General features: G+C 43.0%; 6 non-coding genes and 3 pseudogenes across 6 annotated transcripts; 1 reads left to right on the top strand and 8 right to left on the bottom strand.

Moving 5' to 3' along the window:
• Window positions 1-5016: 5016 nt before the first annotated feature.
• On the bottom strand, window positions 5017-5179 carry LOC135034003 (U1 spliceosomal RNA). The gene has a single exon (XR_010229310.1). It is a non-coding gene; the product is annotated as a U1 spliceosomal RNA (small nuclear RNA).
• A 152-nt stretch (window positions 5180-5331) lies between these two features.
• Window positions 5332-5495, bottom strand: LOC135033974 (U1 spliceosomal RNA). Its single transcript, XR_010229282.1, has one exon. It is a non-coding gene; the product is annotated as a U1 spliceosomal RNA (small nuclear RNA).
• Window positions 5496-6193: 698 nt separating this feature from the next.
• LOC135034085 (U1 spliceosomal RNA) lies at window positions 6194-6329 on the bottom strand (annotated as a pseudogene).
• A 152-nt stretch (window positions 6330-6481) lies between these two features.
• LOC135034001 (U1 spliceosomal RNA) lies at window positions 6482-6645 on the bottom strand. The gene has a single exon (XR_010229308.1). It is a non-coding gene; the product is annotated as a U1 spliceosomal RNA (small nuclear RNA).
• A 2424-nt stretch (window positions 6646-9069) lies between these two features.
• Window positions 9070-9233, bottom strand: LOC135034086 (U1 spliceosomal RNA). The gene has a single exon (XR_010229368.1). It is a non-coding gene; the product is annotated as a U1 spliceosomal RNA (small nuclear RNA).
• A 53-nt stretch (window positions 9234-9286) lies between these two features.
• Window positions 9287-9449, bottom strand: LOC135033992 (U1 spliceosomal RNA). The gene has a single exon (XR_010229299.1). It is a non-coding gene; the product is annotated as a U1 spliceosomal RNA (small nuclear RNA).
• Window positions 9450-10147: 698 nt separating this feature from the next.
• LOC135034063 (U1 spliceosomal RNA) lies at window positions 10148-10283 on the bottom strand (annotated as a pseudogene).
• Window positions 10284-10435: 152 nt separating this feature from the next.
• Window positions 10436-10599, bottom strand: LOC135034120 (U1 spliceosomal RNA). The gene has a single exon (XR_010229399.1). It is a non-coding gene; the product is annotated as a U1 spliceosomal RNA (small nuclear RNA).
• Window positions 10600-14370: 3771 nt separating this feature from the next.
• Window positions 14371-14549, top strand: LOC135034091 (U1 spliceosomal RNA; annotated as a pseudogene).
• The last annotated feature ends 5155 nt before the right edge of the window (window positions 14550-19704 follow it).

Here is a 19704-nt window from a genome sequence, read left to right as displayed (position 1 = left end):
ATGCCTAGCTCTTTGCAAAAGAGAGATATTGGCAAGGAAAAGCTGTATTGTACCTTTGCATTTTTCTCCCAAACGAAGGACACTAGAATGAAAATTTTAAAGCCTCCTGTTAGTGCTTCATCTACACGTTATAGCCCTGAATTTTCCAATGCCTATCTCTTTGCAAAAGAGAGATATCGGCAAGGAAAAACTGTATTGTACCTTTGCATTTTTCTCCCAAACGAAAGACACTAGAATGAAAATTTTAAAGCCTCCTGTTAGTGCTTCATCTACACGTTATAGCCCTGAATTTTCCAATGCCTATCTCTTTGCAAAAGAGAGATATCGGCAAGGAAATGCTGTATTGTACCTTTGCATTTTTCTCCCAAACGAAAGACACTAGAATGAAAATTTTAAAGCCTTCTGTTAGTGCTTCATCTACACGTTATAGCCCTGCATTTTCCAATGCCTATCTCTTTGCAAAAGAGAGATATCGGCAAGGAAATGCTGCATTGTACTTTTGCATTTTTCTCCCAAACAAAAGACACTAGAATGAAAATTTTAAAGCCTCCTGTTAGTGCTTCATCTACACGTAATAGCCCTGAATTTTCCAATGCCTATCTCTTTGCAAAAGAGAGATATCGGCAAGGAAATGCTGTATTGTACCTTTGCATTTTTCTCCCAAACGAAAGACACTAGAATGAAAATTTTAAAGCCTCCTGTTAGTGCTTCATCTACACGTTATAGCCCTGCATTTTCCAATGCCTATCTCTTTGCAAAAGAGAGATATCGGCAAGGAAATGCTGTATTGTACCTTTGCATTTTTCTCCCAAACGAAAGACACTAGAATGAAAATTTTAAAGCCTCCTGTTAGTGCTTCATCTACACGTTATAGCCCTGCATTTTCCAATGCCTATCTCTTTGCAAAAGAGAGATATCGGCAAGGAAAAGCTGCATTGTACTTTTGCATTTTTCTCCCAAACGAAAGACACTAGAATGAAAATTTTAAAGCCTCCTGTTAGTGCTTCATCTACACGTTATAGCCCTGCATTTTCCAATGCCTATCTCTTTGCAAAAGAGAGATATCGGCAAGGAAAAGCTGCATTGTACTTTTGCATTTTTCTCCCAAACGAAAGACACTAGAATGAAAATTTTAAAGCCTCCTGTTAGTGCTTCATCAACACGTTATAGCCCTGAATTTTCCAATGCCTATCTCTTTGCAAAAGAGAGATATCGGCAAGGAAAAGCTGTATTGTACCTTTGCATTTTTCTCCCAAACGAAAGACACTAGAATTAAAATTTTAAAGCCTCCTGTTAGTGCTTCATCTACACGTTATAGCCCTGAATTTTCCAATGCCTAGCTCTTTGCAAAAGAGAGATATCGGCAAGGAAAAACTGTATTGTACCTTTGCATTTTTCTCCCAAACGAAAGACACTAGAATGAAAATTTTAAAGCCTCCTGTTAGTGCTTCATCTACACGTTATAGCCCTGAATTTTCCAATGCCTATCTCTTTGCAAAAGAGAGATATCGGCAAGGAAATGCTGTATTGTACCTTTGCATTTTTCTCCCAAACGAAAGACACTAGAATGAAAATTTTAAAGCCTCCTGTTAGTGCTTCATCTACACGTTATAGCCCTGCATTTTCCAATGCCTATCTCTTTGCAAAAGAGAGATATAGGCAAGGAAAAGCTGCATTGTACTTTTGCATTTTTCTCCCAAACGAAAGACACTAGAATGAAAATTTTAAAGCCTCCTGTTAGTGCTTCATCTACACGTAATAGCCCTGAATTTTCCAATGCCTATCTCTTTGCAAAAGAGAGATATCGGCAAGGAAATGCTGTATTGTACCTTTGCATTTTTCTCCCAAACGAAAGACACTAGAATGAAAATTTTAAAGCCTCCTGTTAGTGCTTCATCTACACGTTATAGCCCTGCATTTTCCAATGCCTATCTCTTTGCAAAAGAGAGATATCGGCAAGGAAAAGCTGCATTGTACTTTTGCATTTTTCTCCCAAACGAAAGACACTAGAATGAAAATTTTAAAGCCTCCTGTTAGTGCTTCATCTACACGTTATAGCCCTGAAATTTCCAATGCCTATCTCTTTGCAAAAGAGAGATATCGGCAAGGAAATGCTGTATTGTACCTTTGCATTTTTCTCCCAAACGAAAGACACTAGAATGAAAATGTTAAAGCCTACTGTTAGTGCTTCATCTACACGTTATAGCCCTGAATTTTCCAATGCCTAGCTCTTTGCAAAAGAGAGATATCGGCAAGGAAAAGCTGTATTGTACCTTTGCATTTTTCTCCCAAACGAAAGACACTAGAATGAAAATTTTAAAGCCTCCTGTTAGTGCTTCATCTACACGTTATAGCCCTGAATTTTCCAATGCCTATCTCTTTGCAAAAGAGAGATATCGGCAAAGAAAAGCTGTATTGTACCTTTGCATTTTTCTCCCAAACGAAGGACACTAGAATGAAAATTTTAAAGCCTCCTATTAGTGCTTCATCTACACGTTATAGCCCTGAATTTTCCAATGCCTATCTCTTTGCAAAAGAGAGATATCGTCAAGGAAAAGTGTATTGTACTTTTGCATTTTTCTCCCAAACGAAAGACACTAGAATGAAAATTTTAAAGCCTCCTGTTAGTGCTTCATCTACACGTTATAGCCCTGAATTTTCCAATGCCTATCTCTTTGCAAAAGAGAGATATCGGCAAGGAAAAGCTGTATTGTACCTTTGCATTTTTCTCCCAAACGAAGGACACTAGAATGAAAATTTTAAAGCCTCCTGTTAGTGCTTCATCTACACGTTATAGCCCTGAATTTTCCAATGCCTATCTCTTTGCAAAAGAGAGATATCGGCAAGGAAAAACTGTATTGTACCTTTGCATTTTTCTCCCAAACGAAAGACACTAGAATGAAAATTTTAAAGCCTCCTGTTAGTGCTTCATCTACACGTTATAGCCCTGAATTTTCCAATGCCTATCTCTTTGCAAAAGAGAGATATCGGCAAGGAAATGCTGTATTGTACCTTTGCATTTTTCTCCCAAACGAAAGACACTAGAATGAAAATTTTAAAGCCTCCTGTTAGTGCTTCATCTACACGTTATAGCCCTGCATTTTCCAATGCCTATCTCTTTGCAAAAGAGAGATATCGGCAAGGAAAAGCTGCATTGTACTTTTGCATTTTTCTCCCAAACGAAAGACACTAGAATGAAAATTTTAAAGCCTCCTGTTAGTGCTTCATCTACACGTAATAGCCCTGAATTTTCCAATGCCTATCTCTTTGCAAAAGAGAGATATCGGCAAGGAAATGCTGTATTGTACCTTTGCATTTTTCTCCCAAACGAAAGACACTAGAATGAAAATTTTAAAGCCTCCTGTTAGTGCTTCATCTACACGTTATAGCCCTGCATTTTCCAATGCCTATCTCTTTGCAAAAGAGAGATATCGGCAAGGAAAAGCTGCATTGTACTTTTGCATTTTTCTCCCAAACGAAAGACACTAGAATGAAAATTTTAAAGCCTCCTGTTAGTGCTTCATCTACACGTTATAGCCCTGAATTTTCCAATGCCTATCTCTTTGCAAAAGAGAGATATCGGCAAGGAAATGCTGTATTGTACCTTTGCATTTTTCTCCCAAACGAAAGACACTAGAATGAAAATTTTAAAGCCTCCTGTTAGTGATTCATCTACACGTTATAGCCCTGAATTTTCCAATGCCTAGCTCTTTGCAAAAGAGAGATATCGGCAAGGAAAAGCTGTATTGTACCTTTGCATTTTTCTCCCAAACGAAAGACACTAGAATGAAAATTTTAAAGCCTCCTGTTAGTGCTTCATCTACACGTTATAGCCCTGAATTTTTCAATGCCTATCTCTTTGCAAAAGAGAGATATCGGCAAGGAAAAGCTGTATTGTACCTTTGCATTTTTCTCCCAAACGAAGGACACTAGAATGAAAATTTTAAAGCCTCCTATTAGTGCTTCATCTACACGTTATAGCCCTGAATTTTCCAATGCCTATCTCTTTGCAAAAGACAGATATCGGCAAGGAAAAGTGTATTGTACTTTTGCATTTTTCTCCCAAACGAAAGACACTAGAATGAAAATTTTAAAGCCTCCTGATAGTGCTTCATCTACACGTTATAGCCCTGCATTTTCCAATGCCTATCTCTTTGCAAAAGAGAGATATCGGCAAGGAAAAGCTGCATTGTACTTTTGCATTTTTCTCCCAAACGAAAGACACTAGAATGAAAATTTTAAAGCCTCCTGTTAGTGCTTCATCTACACGTTATAGCCCTGAAATTTCCAATGCCTATCTCTTTGCAAAAGAGAGATATCGGCAAGGAAAAGCTGTATTGTACCTTTGCATTTTTCTCCCAAACGAAAGACACTAGAATGAAAATGTTAAAGCCTACTGTTAGTGCTTCATCTACACGTTATAGCCCTGAATTTTCCAATGCCTAGCTCTTTGCAAAAGAGAGATATCGGCAAGGAAAAGCTGTATTGTACCTTTGCATTTTTCTCCCAAACGAAAGACACTAGAATGAAAATGTTAAAGCCTACTGTTAGTGCTTCTTCTACACGTTATAGCCCTGAATTTTCCAATGCCTATCTCTTTGCAAAAGAGAGATATCGGCAAGGAAAAGCTGTATTGTACCTTTGCATTTTTCTCGCAAACGAAAGACACTAGAATGAAAATTTTAAAGCCTACTGTTAGTGCTTCATCTACACGTTATAGCCCTGAATTTTCCAATGCCTAGCTCTTTGCAAAAGAGAGATATCGGCAAGGAAAAGCTGTATTGTACCTTTGCATTTTTCTCCCAAACGAAAGACACTAGAATGAAAATTTTAAAGCCTCCTGTTAGTGCTTCATCTACACGTTATAGCCCTGAATTTTCCAATGCCTATCTCTTTGCAAAAGAGAGATATCGGCAAGGAAAAGCTGTATTGTACCTTTGCATTTTTCTCCCAAACGAAGGACACTAGAATGAAAATTTTAAAGCCTCCTATTAGTGCTTCATCTACACGTTATAGCCCTGAATTTTCCGAGAGCCGACCAGGGGAAACACAAATTATGCAGTCAAGTTTCCCACATTTGGGGAAATCGCAGGGGCAGCACACCCAGAGTGCAATGGGTGAGCCTTGCCCTGGGAGAAGCACCTTCATGATCATAGTATCTCACCTGGCAGGTAAGTAGGAGTTGGGCTAGAGCTGGGGAGGGTCGCTGTTCGGGCACCCCCCTGTCAAGTGAAAGAGATCCAACTGAGGCAGCACAAGGGAACTCTCGAAAGAAGAACAAGGCTAGAGGAAGATCTGAGACAAAGAAATCTGACTTTTTCCAGAGCTGACCAGAGGAAAGCACAAACACAGTCCCCCACTACCACAAATAATGCAGTCGAGTTTCCCACATTTGGGGAAATCACAGGGGTCAGCATACCCAGAATGCAATGCATGAACCTCACCCTGGGAGAAAAATCTTCATGACCATGGTATCGCCTATGCAAAATAAGTATGATTTGGGATAGGGCTGGGGAGGGCCGCTGCTCAGGCACATCTCTGTCAAGTAAAGGAGATTCAACTGAGGCAGCACAAGGGAACTCTCATCTGGGGACAACAACTGCAGGGAGAACACATATTTTCAGATGAACATGTGAGGGCAGAAGGCTGCCTAATGCTGAAGCACCCCCAAACAGCAAACCAAATGCAACAACTAGTGCAAGCATTCCTGGGGGATGGCCTGCAGCAGATGGATTTGCATATGGTGATGTCATCCAAGCAGTGGGTCAAAGTTGGCTTCAACCCTCGTCTGCATATGAAAAGAGAAAAGGGGCGTGCAGGGCATGGCGGCCTTTTGCAGCGCTTGGATGACCCCTAGTTCGCATTACACACCTCCACCCTCCTTCGGTGTGGGGCTCATGTTGGCTATGCCCCAGCCCCTGAAGCATTCAAGCTGATTTCTTGCAGCAGCTGGGCACTGTAACTGCTCCAGAGCTACTCTGTAAGGCAAGTAAAAGGGTGTGGGCCCTGCAGCACTACCTGTAGTTCGCATTGTGCGTTGGAAGGCACGAAGTAAGCAGACAGGAGAAGTCAGGATAGTGCGCAAGGGCATAGAAGGGAGCGGCTCAAGAAAAGAGAAGTGGAAACAGACAGCAAACTAGGCTGGAGAGAGACCTGAGACAAAGAGATCTGAATTATACGAGAGCCGACGAGGGGAAACACAAATTATGCAGTCAAGTTTCCCACATTTGGGGAAATCGCAGGAGCAGCACACCTAGAGTGCAATGGTTGAGCCTTGCCCTGGGAGAAGCACCTTCATGATCATAGTATCTCACCTGGCAGGTAAGTAGGAGTTGGGCTAGAGCTGGGGAGGGTCGCTGCTCGGGTTCCCCCCTGTGAAGTGAAGGAGATCCAACTGAGGCAGCACCAGGGAACTCTCGAAAGAAGAACAAGGCTAGAGGAAGATCTGAGACAAAGAAATCTGACTTTTACCAGAGCTGACCAGAGGAAAGCACAAACACAGTCCCCCACTACCACAAATAATGCAGTCGAGTTTCCCACATTTGGGAAAATCACAGGGGTCAGCATACCCAGAATGCAATGAATGAACCTCACCCTGGGAGAACAATCTTCATGACCATGGTATCTCCTATGCAAAATAAGTATGATTTGGGATAGGGCTGGTGAGGGCCGCTGCTCAGGCACATCTCTGTCAAGTAAAGGAGATTCAACTGAGGCAGCACAAGGGAACTCTCATCTGGGGACAACAACTGCAGGGAGACCACATCTTTTCAGATGAACATGGGAGGGCGGAAGGCTGCCTAATACTGAAGCACCATCAAATATCAAACCATATGCAACAACTAGTACAAGCACTCCTGGGGGAAGGTCTGCAGCAGACGGATTTGCATACGGTGATGTTATCCAAGCAGTGGGCCAAAGTTGACTGGAACCCTCATCTGCATATGAAAAGAGAAAAGGGGCATGCAGGGCATGGCGGCCTTTTGCAGTGCTTGGATGACCCCTAGTTCACATTAAACACCCCCACCCTCCTTTGGTGTGGGGCTCATGTTGGCCATGCCCCATCCCCTGAAGCATTCAAGCTGATTTCTTGCAGCAGCTGGGCACTGTAACAGCTCCAGAGCTGTTCTGTAAGGCAAGTAAAAGGGTGTGGGCCCTGCAGCACCACCTGTTGTTCGCATTGTGCGTTGGAAGGCACAAATTAAGCAGACGGGAGGAGAAGTCAGGATAGTGCGCAAGGGCATACTTTTCTCTTAGTCCGGGGGCAAGGCTTCAAAATGGGGTCTGCAACGGAGGAGACACAGGGGGCGTGGTCACAGCAGCTTTTCTCTACAGCCTGCACCAGCAGGAGCCTACACCATTTTTTATGATCACGCTGAACTGCAGTGCGACTGCAATTACAGCATGGTCAAGAAGGGAGGCGTCATGCTGGGTGGCCATGCCCTGTCACTGTGCAGGAGCCAGCACAGCTCACACACTAGTACCCGGGTGCAGCCCCCAACCCCCGGGACACCCGGAGCAACAAAATGTAGATTCAGGCCACCAGGCCACGCCCCTACCTATGAAACCATGCCTCCTTTTTACCATTGCGCTGTTTATCTGCGCGCACTGCATTACAATCTCCCTCGCCACCTTTCTGGGTGTCACCAGTGATAGTGACACCTCTGCCATGCTTGTAGCAGCTGGTCCTAAGATCTACGCCTCAAGCCCTGAGTGTTTGCCCTTGTGACTTGTTAATCATCATAGCGAAGCAGATGCTTACAGAAAACTGCAGGGGCTTAGATTGAAAATAAAAAAATTGATGGGTATAAGGTAGAGAGGAGCGGGTTCGGTTCTCCGAGAACCGAATTCCCCACGAACTCCACGTGGTTTACACTGGTCCGAGGCAGGCTCGGTTGTTCCCGCCTGACTCGGAAAACCTGAACAAGGGAAAATGTCATCATCCCGCTGTCGGATTCTTGCGAGGTTCGGATTCCATATAAAGAGCTGCGCGTTGCTGCCATTTTTACTCGTGCATTGAAGAGAGAGCGGAGAGGACGTGGCTATGTTCTCTCAGTGGAAATCTCAATATCAGTGCTCAGTATCAGTGGTTACTTATTGCTGCTCAGTAATACTAGTAGTGTGTCTCTCCTGCTCAGTGTCAGTTCTCAGTAGTATCCTCATCAGTGCTCAGTATCACTGCTCATTGTCTTGTGCTGCATTGTGGTGCTCAGCATACTACAGTACATTACTAATAGTCCAGTGCTGCATCTTGCTGCTCAGTGTCAGTTCTAGTATCCTCATCAGTGCTCACTATCACTGCTCATTGCATTGTGGTGTTCTGTATACTACAGTAACATAGTAATATAGTATATATAGAGGAGCGGGTTCGGTTCTCCGAGAACCGAATTCCCGACGAACTCCACGTGGTTTACACTGGTCCGTGGCAGGATCGGTTGTTCCCGCCTGACTCGGAAAACCTGAACAAGGGAAAATGTCATCATCCCGCTGTCGGATTCTCGCGAGATTCGGATTCCATATAAAGAGCTGCGCGTTGCCGCCATTTTTACTCGTGCATTGAAGAGAGAGCGGAGAGGACGTGGCTATGTTCTCTCAGTGGAAATCTCAATATCAGTGCCCAGTATCAGTGGTTACTTATTGCTGCTCAGTAATACTAGTAGTGTGTCTCTCCTGCTCAGTGTCAGTTCTCAGTAGTATCCTCATCAGTGCTCAGTATCACTGCTCATTGTCTTGTGCTGCATTGTGGTGCTCAGCATACAACAGTACATTACTAATAGTCCAGTGCTGCATCTTACTGCTCATGTTGGCTATGCCCCAGCCCCTGAAGCATTCAAGCTGATTTCTTGCAGCAGCTGGGCACTGTAACAGCTCCAGAGCTGCTCTGTAAGGCAAGTAAAAGGGTGTTGGCCCTGCAGCACTACCTGTAGTTTGCATTGTGCGTTGGAAGGCACAAAGTAAGCAGACAGGAGAAGTCAGGAGAGTGCACAAGGGCATAGAAGGCAGGGGCTCAAGAAAAGAGAAGTGGAAACAGACAGCAAACTAGGCTGGAGAGAGACCTGAGACAAAGAGATCTGAATTATACGAGTAGCCGACCAGAGGAAACACAAATTATGCAGTCAAGTGTCCCACATTTGGGGAAATCGTAGGAGCAGCACACCCAGAGTGCAATGGGTGAGCCTTGCCCTGGTAGAAGCACCTTCCTGATCATAGTATCTCACTTGGCAGGTAAGTAGGAGTTGGGCTTGAGCTGGGGAGGGTCGCTGCTCGGGCACCCCCCTGTCAAGTGAAGGAGATCCACAAACACAGTCCCCCACTACCACAATTAATGCAGTCGAGTTTCCCACATTTGGGGAAATCACAGGGGTCAGCATACCCAGAATGCAATGAATGAACCTCACCCTGGGAGAACAATCTTCATGACCATGGAAACTCCTATGCAAAATAAGTATGATTTGGGATAGGGCTGGGGAGGGCCGCTGCTCAGGCACATCTCTGTCAAGTAAAGGAGATTCAACTGAGGCAGCACAAGGGAACTCTCATCTGGGGACAACAACTGCAGGGAGAACACATATTTTCAGATGAACATGGGAGGGCAGAAGGCTGCCTAATACTGAAGCACCCCCAAACAACAAACCAAATGTAACAACTAGTAAAAGCATTCCTGGGAGAAGGTCTGCAGAAGACGGATTTGCATACGGTGATGTCATCCAAGCAGTGGGCCAAAGTTGGCTGGAACCCTCATCTGCATATGAAAAGAGAAAAGGGTTGTGCAGGGCATGGCGGCCTTTTGCGGTGCTTGGATGACCCCTAGTTCGCATTAAATACCTCCACCCTCCTTCGGTGTGGGGCTCATGTTGGCTATGCCCCAGCCCCTGAAGCATTCAAGCTGATTTCTTGCAGCAGCTGGGCACTGTAACAGCTCCAGAGCTGCTCTGTACGGCAAGTAAAAGGGTGTGGGCCCTGCAGCACTACCTGTAGTTCGCATTGTGCGTTGGAAGGCACAAAGTAAGCAGACGGGAGAAGTCAGGATAGTGCGCAAGGGCATAGAAGGGAGCGGCTCAAGAAAACAGAAGTGGAAACAGACAGCAAACTAGGCTGGAGAGAGACCTGAGACAAAGAGATCTGAATTATACGAGAGCCGACGAGGGGAAACACAAATTATGCAGTCAAGTTTCCCACATTTGGGGAAATCGCAGGAGCAGCACACCCAGAGTGCAATGGGTGAGCCTTGCCCTGGGAGAAGCACCTTCATGATCATAGTATCTCACCTGGCAGGTATGTAGGAGTTGGGCTAGAGCTGGGGAGGGTCGCTGCTCGGGTACCCCCCTGTCAAGTGAAGGAGATCAAACTGAGGCAGCACAATGGAACTCTCGAAAGAAGAACAAGGCTAGAGGAAGATCTGAGACAAAGAAATCTGACTTTTACCAGAGCTGACCAGAGGAAAACACAAACACAGTCCCCCACTACCACAAATAATGCAGTTGAGTTTCCCACATTTGGGGAAATCACAGGGGTCAGCATACCCAGAATGCAATGAATGAACCTCACCCTGGGAGAACAATCTTTATGACCATGGTATCTCCTATGCAAAATAAGTATGATTTGAGATAGGGCTGGGGAGGGCCGCTGCTCAGGCACATCTCTGTCAAGTAAAGGAGATTCAACTGAGGCAGCACAAGGGAACTCTCATCTGGGGACAACAACTGCCGGGAGAACACATATTTTCAGATGAACATGGGAGGGCAGAAGGCTGCCTAATACTGAAGCACGCCCAAACAACAAACCAAATGCAACAACTAGTACAAGCATTCCTGGGAGAAGGTCTGCAGAAGACGGATTTGCATACGGTGATGTCATCCAAGCAGTGGGCCAAAGTTGGCTGGAACCCTCATCTGCATATGTTGAAGATACAATTTGTGAATTGCATTTAACACTATCTCCCTTTCCTGGGGAGAAGATGGTAGGGCCGATTTGAAAAACCGGCGAGGAGGCACCTCTTCGAATTTCAGCTTGTAACCCTGAGAAACAATTTCTATTGCCTAGGGATCCACCTGCGAATGAACCCAGATGTGGCTGAAAACTCGAAGACGTGCCCCCAACTGGGCGGACTCCTTTAGCGGAGCCCCAGCGTCATGCGGTGGATTTTGTAGAAGCCGGAGAGGACTTCTGTTCCTGGGAACTAGCTGTGTTGTGCAGCTTCTTCCCTCTGCCCTTACCTCTGGCAAGAAAGGACGCACCTCGTACTTTCTTGTTTCTCTGTGATCGAAAGGACTGCATTTGATAATGTGGTGCTTTCTTAGGCTGTGAGGGAATATAAGGCAAAAAATTTGATTTACCAGCTGTAGCTGTGGAGACTAGGTCCGAGAGACCTTCCCCAAACAATTCCTCACCCCTGTAAGGTAAAACCTCCATATGCCTTTTTGAGTCGGCATCACCTGTCCATTGCCGGGTCCATAGGACTCGTCTAGCAGAAATCGACATAGCGTTTATTCTAGAACCCAGTAGACTAATGTCACTTTGAGCATCTCTCATATATAGGACAGCATCTTTTATATGCCCAATGGTCAATAACATAGCATCCTTATCTAGGGTCTCAATCTCTGCTGATAAGGTATCTGTCCATGCTGCCACCGCGCTACAACCCCGGCCGACGCAATTGCCGGTCTGAGTAAGGTACCAGAATGTGTGTAAATGGACTTTAGGGTAACCTCCTGCTTGCGGTCAGCAGGGTCCCTGATGGTAGCCGTATCCTGGGATGGCAGCGCTACCTTTTTGGATAAGCGTGTCAATGCTTTATCCACCCTAGGGGAGGATTCCCACCGTATCCTGTCCATTGGCGGGAAAGGATACGCCATAAGAATCCTTTTGGGAATCTGCAGCTTTTTGTCTGGAGATTCCCAAGCTTTTTCACATAATTCGTTCAACTCATGTGAGGGGGGAAAGGTTATCTCAGGTTTCTTTCCCTTATACATGTGTACCCTCGTGTCAGGGACAGGGGACTCTGTGATGTGCAAAACATCTTTTATTGCAATAATCATATATCGAATACATTTAGCCAATTTTGGCTGTAACTTTGCATCATCGTAGTCGACACTGGAGTCAGAATCTGTGTCGGTATCTGTGTCAACTATTTGGGATAGTGGGCGCTTTTGAGACCCCGAAGGTCCCTGCGACATAGGGACAGGCATGGGTTGACTCCCTGACTGTTCCCTAGCTTTAGCTTTGTCTAATCTCTTGTGTAATAAGTTTACATTAGCACTTAAAACATTCCACATATCCATCCAGTCAGGTGTCGGCGTTGTCGATGGAGACACCACATTAATTTGCTCCTGCTCCTCTCTAGGAGAGCCTTCTACCTCAGACATGTCGACACACGTGTACCGACACACCATACACTCAGGGAATCCTCTTATCTGAGGACAGTTCCCCAACAAGGCCCTTTGGAGAGACAGAGAGAGAGAGTATGCCAGCACACACCCCAGCGCTATATGACCCAGGAAAAAAACACAATAATTTTATGTTTACCCAGTAGCGCTGTATTTCCATATATATATGCGCCTAATTATGTGCCCCCCTCTTCTTTAAGACCCTCTTTCTACCGTGGTATAAGCAGGGGAGAGTCCGTGGAGCTTCCCCTCAGCGGTGCTGTGGAGAAAATGGCGCTGGTGAGTGCTGAGGGAGAAGCCCCACCCCCTCAGCGACGGGCTTCTGTCCCGCTCAAATATAGTAAAAAAATGGCGGGGGCTCTTATATATATATACAGTGCCTAGCTGCATATATATTTATTTTGCCAAAGAGAGGTCTATATTGCTGCCCAGGGCGTCCCCCCTGCGCCCTTCACCCTTACACTGACTGCCGTGTGTGAGGTGTATTGGAGCAATGGAGCACAGCTTTACTGCTGTGCGTTACCTCAGTGAAGATCATGAAGTCTTCCGCCGCCTCTGAAGTCTTCTTTTCTTCTCATACTCACCCGGCTTCTATCTTCCGGCTCTGCGAGGGGGACGGCGGCGCGGCTCTGGGACGGACGGCGAGGGTGAGACCTGCGTACCGATCCCTCTGGAGCTAATGCTGTACAGTAGCCTAAGAAGCAGAGCCTATCAACTCACAGAAGTAGGTGTGCATCTCTCCCCTCCGCCCCTCGATGCAGGGAGTCTGTTGCCAGCAGGCTCCCTGAAAATAAAAAAATCTAACAAATATACTTTCTGTCAGGAAACTCAGGAGAGCTCCCTGAAAAGCACCCAGTCTCCTCTGGGCACAGTAGTAAACTGAGGTCTGGAGGAGGGGCATAGAGGGAGGAGCCAGTGCACACCCAGATCTAAAGTATTTCTTAAAGTGCCCATGTCTCCTGCGGAGCCCGTCTATCCCCCATGGTCCTTACGGAGTCCCCAGCATCCTCTAGGACGTAAGAGAAAAATTATGCTGGCAGAAAAATCCAATTGAGTGATTAAACAGCTCCAGAGCTGCTCTGTAAGGCAAGTAAAAGGGTGTGGGCCCTGCAGCACTACCTGTAGTTTGCATTGTGCATTGGAAGCCTAGTTTGCTGTCTGTTTCCACTTCTTTTTTCTTGAGCCCCTCCCGTCTATACCCTTGTGCACTATCCTGACTTCTCCTCCCGTCTGCTTACTTTGTGCCTTCCAATGCACAATGCAAACTACAGGTAGTGCTGCAGGGCCCACACCCTTTTACTTGCCTTACAGAGCAGCTCTTGAGCTGTTACAGTGCCCAGCTGCTGCAAGAAATCAGCGTGAATGCTTCAGGGGCTGGGGCATGGCCAACATGAGCCCCACACCGAAGGAGGGTGGGGGTGTTTAATGCGAACTAGGGGTCTCGCACAATGCGAACTACAGGTAGTGCTGCAGGGCCCACACCCTTTTACTTGCCTTACAGAGCAGCTCTGGAGCTGTTACAGTGCCCAGCTGCTGCAAGAAATCAGCTTGAATCCTTCAGGGGCTGGGGCATAGCCAACATGAGCCCCACACCGACGGAGGGTGGAGGTGTTTAATGCGAACTAGGGGTCATCCAAGTGCCGCAAAAGGCCGCCATGCCCTGCACGCCCCTTTTCTCTTTTCATATGCAGACGAGGGTTGAAGCCAACTTTGACCCACTGCTTGGATGACATCGCCATATGCAAATCCATCTGCTGCAGGCCTTCCCCCAGGAATGCTTGCACTAGTTGTTGCATTTGGTTTGTTGTTTGGGGGTGCTTCAGTATTAGGCAGCCTTCTGCCCTCCCATGTTCATCTGAAAATATGTGTTCTCCCTGCAGTTGTTGTCCCCAGATGAGAGTTCCCTTGTGCTGCCTCAGTTGAATCTCCTTTACTTGACAGAGATGTGCCTGAGCAGCGGCCCTCCCCAGCCCTATCCCAAATCATACTTATTTTGCATAGGAGATACCATGGTCATGAAGACTGTTCTCCCAGGGTGCGGTTCATTCATTGCATTCTGGGTATGCTGACCCCTGTGATTTCCCCAAATGTGGGAAACTCGACTGCATTATTTAATGCGAACTAGGGGTCATCCAAGCACCGCAAAAGGCCGCCATGCCCTGCATACCCCTTTTCTCTTTTCATAAGCAGACGAGGTTTGAAGCCAACTTTGACCCACTGCTTGGATGACATCACTTGCTGCCTTTCCAATGAAGCAAGTTTAATTTAATAATAGGTGAAAAACCATCCCTACAAAGGTGTTAATCAGATACTTGGCTTTGTGGACACTTTTCAGAGCACAAATTTGTTAGCATAAAAATAAAGCCAGAAAATGAAGAGCTGTTTAATCACTCAATTGGATTTTTCTGCCAGCATATTTCTTTTTCTCTGCAACCCACTGCTAAATTGTGCTTCCTAGCTGTTTTTATAAAATCACTGAATCAAATCTAACTCTGATTACATCAGAGAAGGCCAGGTACCCTACACCATAACAGGGGGTTTGAAATTTTGACTTGTCTACTTAAAGATCACCAAAATCTGATAACAAGGTCAATTAAGTCCCTGGGTGGGATTGAACCACCAACCTTTTGGTTAATAGCCTTACACACTAACTGATTGCGCCACAGCGACACTTTGCAAAAGTACATACTGACAAAGGCTAATAAGCATTCATCTAGAACGATTCCTAGAAACATTTTAAAAAGTCAATAATGTGGAGAGTTTTTGTAAGATGTTTCTTCCATCAACCAATGAAGAAACACATTGGTACTTTCCCATGATGAGTGAGTGCTTCAGGATCTTTTGCACTTACATGTGCAGCAGAGTACTGTAATGGAAGCATGCTGGGTCCATAACCCAGAGGTAGGCAGATTGAAACTATCCTCTGCTATATGCATTTTTTTTTGTTAATTAAAGTAATCCAAAACTGGGATTGATATTTTTGCTCTTTTATTTTTACTTAAAGTTCAATAACTTTTACCATTTTAATTTGTTTTAATAGTATATTGACAGTATTGTTTTCTTTCAAAAATCCAATTAATTTTCTTTACCCGATTATTAAAATGGTAATTGACAAAAACAAACTACATTGTCACCAGAAGAGCAATACAAAATGTACAAGTGATATATTAAAATCATCTTTCCAGCTTGAATTTCAATGATGCATTGGGGCAACGATTTTGTGAGAAACATCTTAACCCTTAAATAAAGATTTTCTTAATTCCTTACCTGTGTGCTAATTAGATATCACCTTGTTTTCACATTAAACAGACTTCCACATGAGAAAACAGCAAAGATGCAGTGGCGTTAATGTTTCCTGGTGTCAACCTGTATTATTTCCGTAGATATTGAAATGAGGATGCATCTTGCTGCCTTTCCAATGAAGCAAGTTTATTTAGTAATAGGTGAAAAACCATCCCTACAAAGATGTTAATCAGATACTTGGCTTTGTGGACACTTTTCAGAGAACAAATTTGTAATCATAAAAATAAAGCCAGAAAATGAAGAGCTGTTTAATCACTCAATTGGATTTTTCTGCCAGCATTTTTCTTTTTCTCTGCAACCCACTGCTAAATTGTGCTTCCTAGCTGTTTTTTTATAAAATCACTTAATCAAATCTAACTCTGATTACATCAGAGAAGGCCAGGTACCCTATACCATAAGAGGGGGTTTGCAATTTTGACTTGTCTACTTAAATATCACCAAAATCTGATCACAAGGTCAATTACATCCCTGGGTGGGATTGAACCACCAACCTTTTGATAAATAGCTGAACACACTAACCGATTGTGCCACAGAGACACTTTGCAAAAAGCACATACTGACAAAGACTAATAAGCATTCATCTAGAACGTTTCCTAGAAAAACTTTAAAAAGTCAATAATCTGGAGAGTTTTTGTAAGATGTTTCTTCCAGCAACCAATGAAGAAACACATTAGTACTTTCGCATGATGAGTGAGTGCTTCTGGATCTCTTGCACTTACATGTGCAGCAGAGTACTGCAATGGAAGCATGCTGGGCCCATAACCCAGAGGTAGGCAGATTGAAACTATCCTTTGCTATATGAATTTTTTTTTTGTTCATTAAAGTAATCCAAAACTGGGATTGATATTTTAGCTTTTATTTTTACTTAAAGTACAATAACTTTTACCATTTTAATTTGTTTTAATAGTATATTGACAGTATTGTTTTCTTTCAAAAATCCACTTAATTTTCTTTACCCTATTATTAAAATGGTAATTGACAAAAACAAACTACATTGTCACCATAAGAGCAATACAAAATGTACAAGTGATATATTAAAATCATCTTTCCAGCTTGAATTTCAATGATGCATTGGGGCAACGATTTTGTGAGAAACATCTTCACCCTTAAATAAAGATTTTCTTAATTCCTTACCTGTGTGCTAATTAGATATCACCTTGTTTTCACATTAAACAGACTTCCACATGAGAAAGCAGCAAGGATGCAGTGGCGTTAATGTTTCCTGGTGTCAACCTGTATTATTTCAGTAGATATTGAAATGAGGATGCATCTTGCTGCCTTTCCAATGAAGCAAGTTTAATTTAGTAATAGGTGAAAAACCATCCCTACAAATATGTTAATCAGATACTTGGCTTTGTGGACACTTTTCAGAGAACAAATTAGTTAGCATAAAAATAAAGCCAGAAAATGAAGAGCTGTTTAATCACTCAATTGGATTTTTCTGCCAGCATATTTCTTTTTCTCTGCAACCCACTGCCAAATTGTGCTTCCTAGCTGTTTTTATAAAATCACTGAATCAAATCTAACTCTGATTACATCAGAGAAGGCCAGGTACCCTACACCATAACAGGGGGTTTGAAATTTTGACTTGTCTACTTAAAGATCACCAAAATCTGATAACAAGGTCAATTAAGTCCCTGGGTGGGATTGAACAACCAACCTTTTGGTTAATAGCCTTACACACTAACTGATTGCGCCACAGCTACACTTATCAAAAGTACATACTGACAAAGGCTAATAAGCATTCATCTAGAACGATTCCTAGAAACATTTTAAAAAGTCAATAATGTGGAGAGTTTTTGTAAGATGTTTCTTCCATCAACCAATGAAGAAACACATTGGTACTTTCCCATGATAAGTGAGTGCTTCAGGACCTCTTGCACTTACATGTGCAGCAGAGTACTGTAATGGAAGCATGCTGGGTCCATAACCCAGAGGTAGGCAGATTGAAACTATCCTCTGCTATATGCATTTTTTTTTGTTAATTAAAGTAATCCAAAACTGGGATTGATATTTTTGCTCTTTTATTTTTACTTAAAGTACAATAACTTTTACCATTTTAATTTGTTTTAATAGTATATTGACAGTATTGTTTTCTTTCAAAAATCCAATTAATTTTCTTTACCCGATTATTAAAATGGTAATTGACAAAAACAAACTACATTGTCACCAGAAGAGCAATACAAAATGTACAAGTGATATATTAAAATCATCTTTCCAGCTTGAATTTCAATGATGCATTGGGGCAACGATTTTGTGAGAAACATCTTCACCCTTAAATAAAGATTTTCTTAATTCCTTACCTGTGTGCTAATTAGATATCACCTTGTTTTCACATTAAACAGACTTCCACATGCGAAAGCAGCAAGGATGCAGTGGCGTTAATGTTTCCTGGTGTCAACCTGTATTATTTCAGTAGACATTGAAATGAAGATGCATCTTGCTGCCTTTCCAATGAAGCAAGTTTAATTTAGTAATAGGTGAAAAACCATCCCTACAAAGGTGTTAATCAGAGACTTGGCTTTGTGGACACTTTTCAGAGAACAAATTTGTTAGTATAAAAATAAAGCCAGAAAATGAAGAGCTGTTTAATCACTCAATTGGATTTTTCTGCCAGCATATTTCTTTTTCTCTGCAACCCACTGCTAAATTGTTCTTCCTAGCTGTTTTTATAAAATCACTGAATCAAATCTAACTCTGATTACATTAGAGAAGGCCAGGTACCCTACACCATAACAGGGGGTTTGAAATTTTGACTTGTCTACTTAAAGATCACCACAATCTGATAACAATGTCAATTAAGTCCCTGGGTGGGATTGAACCACCAACCTTTTGGTTAATAGCCTTACACACTAACCGATTGCGCCACAACGACACTTTGCGAAAGAACATACTGACAAAGGCTAATAAGCATTCATCTAGAACGATTCCTAGAAACATTTTAAAAAGTCAATAATGTGGAGAGTTTTTGTAAGATGTTTCTTCCATCAACCAATGAAGAAACACATTGGTACTTTCCCATGATGAGTGAGTGCTTCAGGATCTCTTGCACTTACATGTGCAGCAGAGTACTGTAATGGAAGCATGCTGGGTCCATAACCCAGAGGTAGGCAGATTGAAACTATCCTCTGCTATATGCATTTTTTTTTGTTAATTAAAGTAATCCAAAACTGGGATTGATATTTTTGCTCTTTTATTTTTTCTTAAAGTACAATAACTTTTACCATTTTAATTTGTTTTAATAGTATATTGACAGTATTGTTTTCTTTCAAAAATCCAATTAATTTTCTTTACCCGATTATTAAAATGGTAATTGACAAAAACAAACTACATTGTCACCAGAAGAGCAATACAAAATGTACAAGTGATATATTAAAATCATCTTTCCAGCTTGAATTTCAATGATGCATTGGGGCAACGATTTTGTGAGAAACATCTTCACCCTTAAATAAAGATTTTCTTAATTCCTTACCTGTGTGCTAATTAGATATCACCTTGTTTTCACATTAAACAGACTTCCACATGCGAAAGCAGCAAGGATGCAGTGGCGTTAATGTTTCCTGGTGTCAACCTGTATTATTTCAGTAGACATTGAAATGAGGATGCATCTTGCTGCCTTTCCAATGAAGCAAGTTTAATTTAGTAATAGGTGAAAAACCATCCCTACAAAGGTGTTAATCAGAGACTTGGCTTTGTGGACACTTTTCAGAGAACAAATTTGTTAGTATAAAAATAAAGCCAGAAAATGAAGAGCTGTTTAATCACTCAATTGGATTTTTCTGCCAGCATATTTCTTTTTCTCTGCAACCCACTGCTAAATTGTGCTTCCTAGCTGTTTTTATAAAATCACTGAATCAAATCTAAACATCAGAGAAGGCCAGGTACCCTACACCATAACAGTGGGTTTGAAATTTTGACTTGTCTACTTAAAGATCACCAAAATCTGATAACAAGGTCAATTAAGTCCCTGGGTGGGATTGAACCACCAACCTTTTGGTTAATAGCCTTACACACT

The sequence above is a fragment of the Pseudophryne corroboree genome, unplaced genomic scaffold (assembly GCF_028390025.1).
Source record: "Pseudophryne corroboree isolate aPseCor3 unplaced genomic scaffold, aPseCor3.hap2 scaffold_578, whole genome shotgun sequence".
NCBI lineage: Eukaryota > Metazoa > Chordata > Amphibia > Anura > Myobatrachidae > Pseudophryne > Pseudophryne corroboree.
Note: the sequence above shows the minus strand (reverse complement) of the source record. Positions and strands in the feature narration are given on the sequence as shown.